The 10,000-nt window shown below is 40.2% G+C and overlaps 5 non-coding genes across 5 annotated transcripts; all 5 read left to right on the forward strand.

The window, feature by feature from the left end:
• Window positions 1–2,395: 2,395 nt before the first annotated feature.
• Window positions 2,396–2,467, forward strand: TRNAQ-CUG (transfer RNA glutamine (anticodon CUG)). The gene has a single exon. It is a non-coding gene; the product is annotated as a tRNA-Gln (tRNA).
• Window positions 2,468–3,150: 683 nt separating this feature from the next.
• On the forward strand, window positions 3,151–3,222 carry TRNAQ-CUG (transfer RNA glutamine (anticodon CUG)). The gene has a single exon. It is a non-coding gene; the product is annotated as a tRNA-Gln (tRNA).
• Window positions 3,223–3,625: 403 nt separating this feature from the next.
• On the forward strand, window positions 3,626–3,697 carry TRNAQ-CUG (transfer RNA glutamine (anticodon CUG)). Its single transcript has one exon. It is a non-coding gene; the product is annotated as a tRNA-Gln (tRNA).
• Window positions 3,698–6,354: 2,657 nt separating this feature from the next.
• On the forward strand, window positions 6,355–6,426 carry TRNAQ-UUG (transfer RNA glutamine (anticodon UUG)). Its single transcript has one exon. It is a non-coding gene; the product is annotated as a tRNA-Gln (tRNA).
• A 1,954-nt stretch (window positions 6,427–8,380) lies between these two features.
• TRNAQ-UUG (transfer RNA glutamine (anticodon UUG)) lies at window positions 8,381–8,452 on the forward strand. The gene has a single exon. It is a non-coding gene; the product is annotated as a tRNA-Gln (tRNA).
• Window positions 8,453–10,000: the final 1,548 nt, after the last annotated feature.

Consider the following 10,000-nt stretch of genomic DNA (forward strand, 5'->3'; position numbering starts at 1 on the left):
ATATAATTATATGTGGCAACATTATAAAAATATAAAATAAAATTATAGAATAAAACAAAATTATAAAATAATTATATGTGGCAACACAGGGGGACTCCCAGTGCTCCGCCCTAACGGCCATTTCTCAATGCAACGAGTATAGCGATTTATTCTATAGAATTGACAGTGTTGGCAATTAATTTTGAATATTGAACTATCATGAAAGGCTCCCAGTCTGTATATCTGAAACGTCAAGATTACAATCAGTGTATATACTTGACTATAATCTGAGGACGAGAAACCTGGAGATTGACGAGGGCAATGGAAACCGAGCAATGGAATGCGTTGAGAAAATAAAGATCAGTGCTGGGACTAACACCAAGATACGTGTACCACATGTGGTTCCATAGACAAGGGATGTGGACTCTCCATCCGGCAAGCCGAGTATATTATTTGTTTTTGCTTTGTTATCATTTGTCGTTTGATTTTCATTTATTATTAGTTATGTGTCAATTTATTACTATTTACTGTTTACCTGTTTGTTTGTCATTCAACTATACCTATGCATTTATTTGTGTATTTTGTTTGTTGCATACATTATCATAGTTTTTTTATTATTATTATTATTCTATTATTATGATTTTTTCGCATCCGACCTAGATATGGACCAAAAGGTCTCCTGTCGGCATGCTCCGCCTTTGTTATCCTTTGTAATCCTTTGAATCTCGATGAAACCTCTGACGGATCTTGACATAAGCACACCTTTGGAAGATGAGGGAGTCAGGTGAAATATGTGAAGACAAATCATTTCTCTATACCTAACAGAAAGTACAATTGGAACTATATTAAAAAGAAAGAGACAGTATCATCCCAAGACTATTTTAGACGAAATTTGAATGACTTGTATAACAATCGGTTGACAAAATGTCGTTTAACAAGGATACATGAGAAGCCCCCAACATGTATGCCTGAAAATCAAAGTTTATAATCACTGTATAGGCCCAGCAATAATCTACAGACATGAAACTTGGAGATTGAAGGGGGAGATGGAGACTGAGCCATGGAATGCATAGAGAATTGTAGACAGATTAATTCTGGAAACAACACTCTGTTATATAGCTTAATAAAAAACAACTGAGTCGATCCCATGGTGTAATGGTTAGCACTTTGGACTCTAAACCCAACAATCGGAGTTCGAATTTCGGTGGGACCTTTGTGGATGTAAAAAAATTGAGCTGGACCATTCACTGAGTATTTTTATACCTATCCGAAAGAACAGTCAGAACTGTATTTAAAAAATATATATATATTATCCAAAAATAATTTCTATTTAAATTCTAGCGTAATATTTCACTATGTGAACAATCAAGCCCTGCCGTCGCGAGCTTTGAGCTCTGGTCCCTTTGAGTTCAACTCCTAAGCGTTACCCCACCCACACTCAGATCGTTAGAAATCTCGAAACGTGATAAGATCTTATACCCAGGGTTGGAATGGCTGAAATATATGGTCCTGAAGCACGTTCTCTACGAGACCCAACAACACCAGAGAACAGGGCGGTAACTAAGCTAATTCGTTTTGCCGTTGTAATTATTATAGAATAAATCGCTAATAACCTCAATGCAATTCAAACAATCATGCCCGGCCGTCGCGAGCTTTGAACTCGGGTCCCTCATAGCGTGAGTCCTAAGATTATGTTGCTATTACTAGCAACTTATTCTATGACAATCTGTTGGCAAATTGCTTGTAAATGTAGAATTATCATAAAAGGCTACCAGTTTATATATCTGAAACATAAAGTTTACAATCAATCTGTATACCCAGTTAATCTGAGGACGAGAAGTCTGGAGATTGACGAGGGCAATAGAAACCGAGCTATGGAGTGCGTTGAGAAAATAAAGATCAGTCCTGAGACTAACACCAAAATACATGTATTGCATGTAGTTTCCATTAAAAGGTAAATGGTCCTATGGTGTAATGTGTCAGAATCTCGGTGGGGCCTCTCAAGGATCTTGACATAAGGACTCCCGTGGACGATGAGGGAGTCAGGTGAAATCTGTGAACACAAATTCAATAATTTTTCTATACCTAACTGAAAGTGCAACTGGAAATATGCTAAAAAAAAAAAAAAAAAAAAAAAAGGTATCATCCCAAAACTACTTTTGGTGAAATTTTAATTAAATATATCACAACCTGTTGATAAATTTTGGTCACCACAGAAATATGAGAGGCCCCCAACTTGCATGCCTGAAAAGCAAAGTTTACAACCACTGTATATTCCCAGCAATGATCTAAAGACATGAAACTTGGAGATTAAAGAGGGAGGTGGAGACCGAGCTATGGAATGAATAAAAGACAATAGAAAGATCAATGCTGGAAACAACATTCGGGTGTATATAATTACTATAATAAGTAAGCCGGTCCCATGGTGTAATGGTTAGCACTTTGGACTCTGAATCCAACAATCCGAGTTCGAATCTCGGTGGGACCTCTGTGGAAATCAAAGAAAAGATGAACCATTGATTTAACATTTACTATCCAAAAGTGTAATAAGAACTCTACTTCAAAAAGCTATATAACCCTAAAGTAATCCTAACTGAATTTCTAACGTAATATTTTACCATGTAATAAATCAGAACTCAGGTCTCTTTAAACTTGAGTCACAAGCTTTACCACACTGCCACTCTTAGGCCGACTGAAAGCACGTTTTGTACGAGACCCAACAACGCCAAAGAGCAGGGCGGTAACTAAGCTAGTTCGTTTTGCTGTTGTGACTATTATAGAATAAATCTCTTGTAACCGCAATATAATTCAAACAATCAATCAAGCCCGGCCGTCGTGAACTTTGAACTCGGGTCCCTCTCAGCATGAGTCCCAAGATTAAGTCGCTGTTACTAGCAACTTATTCTATCAAATTTACAATGTGATTTATCACAATCTATTGGCAATTTTCTTGTAAATAGAAAACTATCATGAAAGGCTCCCAGCCTATACATCTGAAACGTCAAGTTTACAGTCAGTGTATATACTCGGCTATAATCTGAGGACGAGAAACCTGGAGATTGACGAGGGCAATGGAAACCGAGCTATGGAGTGCGTTGAGAAGACAAAGATCAGTGCTGGGACTAACACCAAAATGCATCTATTGGGTGTGCTTTCAGTATTAAGATAGGTGGTCCCATGGTGTAATGGTTAGCACTCTGGACTCTGAATCCAGCAATCCGAGTTCAAATCTCGGTGGGACCTTTCACGGATCTCAACATAAGTACACCCGTGGATGATGTGGAAGTCATGTGACATCTGTGAATAGAAATTCAACCACTTTTCTATACCAAACTGAAAATATAATTGGATCTATATGAAAAAAAGACAAAATCATCCCAAATCTCTATCAGACAGAATTTTAATGATATAATAATTGGTTCATAAAATTTTGGTTAACACAGAAATATGAGTCCCCCCAACTTATATGCCTGAAAAGTAAAGTTTACAATCACTGTATATTCCCAGCAATAATCTACTGACATGAAACTTGGAGACTGAAGGAGGGGGTGAAGACTGAGCTATGGGATACGTCGAGAACAGTAGAAAGATAAAAGCTGGTGACAACATTGTATTCTATATAGTTTAGTACATTATGTGGAGAGTCGGTCCCATGGTGTAATGGTTAGCACTTTGGACTCTGAATCCAACAATCCGAGTTCGAGTCTCGGTGGGACCTCTCTGGAAGTTCATGAAATGAGTTGGAACTTTCACTGAGCATTTTTATGCCTATCCGTAAGTATTAATGACTGTATTTCAAAAAAATATCATCTATAAGTAATTTCAAATTAAGTTACGTAATGTATCACCATGTGGACAATCGGGCCCGGCCGACGTAAGCTTTGAACTCGGGTCCCTTTGAGCTTAAGTCCCAAGACTTACCACTCAGATTGTTAAAAATCTTGAAACCTGATGAGATCTTATACCCAGGATTCGGCCCACTGAAATTTATAGTCCTGAAGCACGTTTTCTACGAAACCCAACAACGCAAAAGAGCTAGGTGGTAACTAAGCTAGTTCGTTTTACCGTTCTATTATAGAATAAATCGCTAGTAACCGCACAGTAATTCAAACAATCAAGCCCGGCCGCCACGAGCTTTGAACTCGGGTCCCTCTCAGCGTGAGTCCCAAGATTAAGTCGCTTTTACTAGCAATTTATTCTATATCTTTTACAGTGTGATTTATCACAATCTGTTGGCAATTGTAAATATAGAACTATCATGTGTATATACTCGCCTATAATCTAAGGACGAGAAACCTGGAGATTGACGAGGGCAATGGAAACCGAGCAATGGAGTGCGTTGAGAAAGATTAGTGGTGGGGCTAACTCCAAGATAGATATATTGCATGTGGTATCTAAGTCTAAATAAAAATATTCTTCTAAAAAACGCTTTGGAAGTCGGGGACAGGTGGTATTGCGGTGACACTTTGTCCTAAAAATATTCTTGAAAAAGCGCTTGGGTAAGTCAGGGTCAGGTGGTATTCTTCTTCTTCTTCTTCTTCTTCTTCTTCTTCTTCTTCTTCTTCTTCTTCTTCTTCTTCTTCTTCGCGTTCTTCGCGTTCTTCTTCTTCCTCGCGTTCTTCTTCGAGCTCTACTTCGCGTTTTTCTTCGCGTTCTTCTTCGTGTTCTTCTTCGCGTTCTTCTTCGCGTTCTTCTTCTTCGCGTTCTTCTTCGCGTTCTTCTTCTTCGCGTTCTTCTTCCTCGCGTTCTTCTTCCTCGCGTTCTTCTTCGCGTTCTTATCTTCTTCTTCTTCCTCGCGTTCTTCTTCGCGTTCTTCTTCGCGTTCTTCTTCGTGCTGGGGATCCCGTGTTGGGGTTCCGCCCCGAGGCCGAGGCCGAAGGGGAAAACGAGGGATTAGAGCGCGGAAAGCTGCGGCCGTAGGCCGCTGTTTGCGCAGCCAAGCCCCCGGCGAAGCCGGTGAGGGCGAAGCCCGCGGCTTGTATAGTAATATAATATTGATCCCATATTGTAATAGTTAGCAATCTAGACTCTGAATCCAGCAATCCGAATTCGAGTCTCAATGGGAACTGTCACGGATCTTGACATCAGGACACCCGTGGCAGATGAGGGAGTCAGGCGAAATATGTGAACACAAACTCATTTTTCATTTTTCTATACCTGAGATTATATTTTAACTATATAAAAATATATATCATCCCAGATTTATTCCAGGCGAAATTTTAATGAGATATATTACAATCGTTTGACAAAATTTCGGTTAACACAGAAATATGAGAGGCCATCCAAAACTCCCTTATAAGGGAAGTAGTCAGCCAAGGCATGGACCCCTCCCCCATCCATCCCACTCCCAAATTTCACCCATTTGTTCCCCACCCATCTTAGGTACTTGTGGATGAAGGCTTATCCCTGTCCCCAGCCCACTACCCGGGTCAGAGGCAATGCAGCAAGACACAACACATCGACAGTAGGACCTCACATCTGCATTTGCATTGCGAGACTCCCTTATGGAAAAATAAAGAAGACGTAGAGAAATCCTTTCGGACAGTGTCAAATTATAGTTCATTTACAACCAATCTCCACTCATACTTACCTCTTGCCTTCTCCCTTCCCTGCTCAACAGACTTTCCCCTTGTGCTCAAAGCCCATTTCACCCCATCCATTCATCTCATTCTTGATCCTTCCCTGAAGTTCACTCAATCCACCTCTGCCTTCCATATCTCTTTTGCTAATCTTTCTGTACTCACTCTTTCCATGTACTCAAACCATCCCAATATTCTTTCAATTACCCTATCTACCAGCTCCCTTTCCACCCTCGCTCTTCTCCTCATCTCATTTCTAACTCTATCCTCGTAACCCCCAATCATATTTCTCAAACACATTTAAATTTCTCATTTCTACCTCCATTAAATTCCAAGTATTTGTTTCATACAGTGTCGTAGACATAATCATCCCTTCATATCCTCTCTTTGCATCCATCCCCAGATATATATATCTCATGACACTTTTCATTCCCCCAAGACAATTATTTGCTTCCTTCACTCTACAGGTTACCTCCACCTCAACTCCCCCATTCCCTGCCATATGTGACCCTAGATACTTAAAACTATCCACTTCTTCTGACCTCTCTCCTTTAAGACTTAACTCCAACTTACCTCCTGTAAATTTGATCACCTTGCTTTTACCCACATTTACTTCCAACTTCCTCCTATCACATATCTTCCCAAACTTCGTCATTAACTGCCTTAGACCCTCCTCTTAACCATCCTCGAGCGCAGTGTTATCAGCAAGCAACTGCAAACAATAGAATAATCAGTTCTAGGAATAACACTAAAAATATATGTTTTATACATAGTTTGGTACTTGAGAGTACGTAGTGGTCCCATGGTGTAATGGTTAGCACTCTGGACTTTGAATCCAGCGATCCGAGTTCGAGTCTCGGTGGGACCTATCACGGCTCACAACTATAATCGTGTGAGGTTAAAAAAGATGACTCATTCGAGCAGTTTTTCAAATATAACTGAAAGTACAATAGAAGTTATACTAGAAAAAATTATTTCCCCCAAAACAATTTTTATAGTAGATTTTAGTGTAATGTTTTGATACTTGATTTATACAACTCTATGCTTGACAAAAAAAAAAAAAAAAAAAAAAAACTATACGATCGAGGAGAGCCTTTTATCTTCAAAGGTGAAGTGACTTGACTCTGGTTCGGTGTAAATGATAATCCTCCGGTCTTGGAGATGCATCAAGTGTGAAACAACACGCTTATCTCTGGTTTATTTGACCTTGATTCACAATTTTCTTTACTGGCTATTTACATTCACTATACATTCGTCACAAGTTTCTGAAAATCCGGGTGGAAACCTGTCTGCATGACTGTGAGGTATTCCATATTTCGTAGTAATATAAGAAAGAACTATGCCTGGCTGCAAGGTCACCCATACTTAATAGTCATAATACTGCGTGACTAATATACATAAAGACATAGAATACATCGACTCAACACAATAAACACGTGTACACATCCCCAAAGTCACTAGGCACCAAGAAACAACAAAGTATAAATACGACCATAGCACACAAGGAGAAACTGAGCATTATACACATATACAAACTTCATAAACAATCACCTTCTATTCCCTCCACAGTATACACTCAAATTACCCTCGCTGGCCGCTGTCTGGAGGACGCGGAGATTTCAACGCAAAACGCCCATTGGTACACAGGAAACGATATCATAGAATGAGGCAACTCCATTTCTTCACAATTGAAATCCTTGCACATTCTCAGCAACAGAGAACACCACACATACACACACACACACACACACACACACACACACACACACACACACACACACACACACACACACACACACAAACTTCTTTATTTCTTCCCTTCATGTAACTCTCAGCTCAGCAAACCTCACGTCTGCAACACCTACACAACATCTACCTCCCATCACCATGGTCATCAGCACAGACATCATACACAAAGTCAAACACGCACCTAGTAAACATTAGGCTACTCTCTTTAGAATAGAAAGAAGCCTCTGGGTTTATATATATATATATATATATATATATATATATATATATATACATATATATATATATATATATATATATACAGTATATAGATAGATAGATAGATTGAAAGTATTACTTGACAAATCTTAACCACAGATAAAATAATCCAATCTATATAAATCTTTTGATCTGTTAACGAAAGTTACGATATATGTGAGTGTGTGTGTGTGTGTGTGTGTGTGTGTGTGTGTGTGTGTGTGTGTGTGTGTGTGTGTGTGTGTGTGTGTGTGTGTGTGTGTGTGTGTGTGTGTGTGTGTGTGTGTGTGTGTGTGTGTGTGTGTGTGTGTGTGTGTGTGTGTGTGTGTGTGTGTGTGTGTGTGTGTGTGTGTGTGTGTGTGTGTGTGTGTGTGTGTGTGTGTGTGTGTGCTTAGATTACGAGCGAGGTTACTCTTTGTTCCCACTGCATTTTATAATCGAATAAAACTAAGTTCATAATACCGGGAATCCGCAACCCCACAGCAACCAGTAACGATCTTCAATCCCTCTCGCGAAGGAAACGTTTGACAGCTTTGTGCTATGATTGGTCGATGGTTGTCAACTTTCTATGTGAAAAGGTGTAAAAGGAATGTAAGTTAGAAGAAATCCTGGGTTTGGTCCGGGGATCCGGTGCCATCCTGTCGGGGTTGCACACCTGGATGGTGCTAATGGGGCTGGTAGACACGAGACTTTCTGGTCCATAATGACAATAAATGTGAAAAAATACATATATTTTTTCCCAAAATAATCTGGACGATAGAATGTTGACGTCATACCTCCGGATGGCTCGAGGTAACATGATATTATACTTGGTTTCATACCTCACCTCCGATGTCGGTCCCATGGTGTAATGGTTAGCACTCTGGACTTTGAATCCAGCGATCCGAGTTCGAGTCTCGGTGGGACCTCTGGAAAGGTTTTTTATTTCTTTACTAAGGCACAAGAGACAAGGAAGAAAAAGAAAAAGAAAATCTTAACTAAGCCATCATTGATTTTTTACATAACCGAAATCACATTAGAAACACACGTTTGAGGAAAATGCATAGCTTATTCGAGAAAAACAACAACTAATGATCAGACGATTTACACAACTCGGAGAATATACCAGATAAAAACGCCACATGAAAAGAGCTGTTTTATCTTTCAAGGCCAAATCTCTTAACTCTGATTGTATACGAAGATAACCATTCACTCCCTACCACACTTCAAGTGTGAAACAAGGCGCTTGTTCCCCTTTCCAGTCAAACAGACGAGAGTGAACTCCCCACACCAACAAATCAATAGTCTTCTATCTTCCTTATAAGGCATTAGAATCTACTACAAACCTGTTGAAATAGATTCATGAAAATCTGAGTTGTTTTCCCTATTTCGATCTGTGTAATCTTGATTGATATCTATGATTTGGAAGCGTCTCTGTAATTCGTATCCTTGACTCAGAGCTGCCTCTATATTTCGTAATAGTGTGCAAAACTGAACTTCGTCAAGCGAGTTTGAACAAACTGGGATAGTGTACAGTATTGTACACAAATTCACAATAGATTACGAACGTCTGTTCGACTTTCCACACTCCACTGAATCCGCTCACTACATAGTTGGGGTGGGGGGACTTCCCCTTTGTTGAATAAAATCGCCTGGCGACAGCTTTGGAACCTTTAACGCATGTAGCAGAGTGTCGACTTTGCCATATCTAAGGATTTTATTCTGGCTAACGCCAAGCAATTTTATTCGGCTTGGAAGAACCTCTGGGTTTTCTGGAAAAGGGTAATGAAGGACTTTGATATGTTTGGTGTTGTATGATTTTGCTAACCTTGAGGAACCCTGAAATCTCCATCAAATTCGATTTACTTCAAAAAGACGACTGGGATAAGTATGTTACAGCCTCGTAAGGAGCACTGACTGCATGTTTTGTGCAGTCGGTGTTTTAGGGCCTTTCGTTCACCTCTATGGACCAGAGTCACCCAGCATTATTTTACAGCTGGAGACTAATCTTCACTCACAAAATAATGCTGTAAAATTTTATTTTTCTACTGCCCCTTTAAACGAGTTTGCGAAATGACCTTACTTATGAAGGATTCCTGAACTAACGAGGACTCTGGCGGAGGAAGCGAGACCTCAGACTTCCTGACAACGTTTCGGAGACCACAGCATGCCGGTCTCGTGACGTCACAGGCGTTCTCCTTCGCGTGAAAGCAGACTGATCCACAGAGAAGTTAGTCGGGGAGGAGAGGATGGGAGAGGAGAAGAGAGGAGGTGCGAGGAGGGAGGGAAAGGAGAGGAGAGGAGAAGAGAGGAGGTGGGAGGAGAGAGGAGGAGTGAAGGTGGGAGTGGGGAGGAGTAAAGGAAGGGAGGAGGATGTAAGGGAGAAAGGGAAGGGGGAGGAGAAGTCCTTATGGGATATTTTGTGGTTCATAGGTCCATCAATAAGGAGGGAGGGAAAGAGGTAGGAAGTGAGAAGA

This window comes from Oratosquilla oratoria, chromosome 11 (genome assembly GCF_046742065.1).
Source record: "Oratosquilla oratoria isolate Oo_2021 chromosome 11, ASM4674206v1, whole genome shotgun sequence".
NCBI lineage: Eukaryota > Metazoa > Arthropoda > Malacostraca > Stomatopoda > Squillidae > Oratosquilla > Oratosquilla oratoria.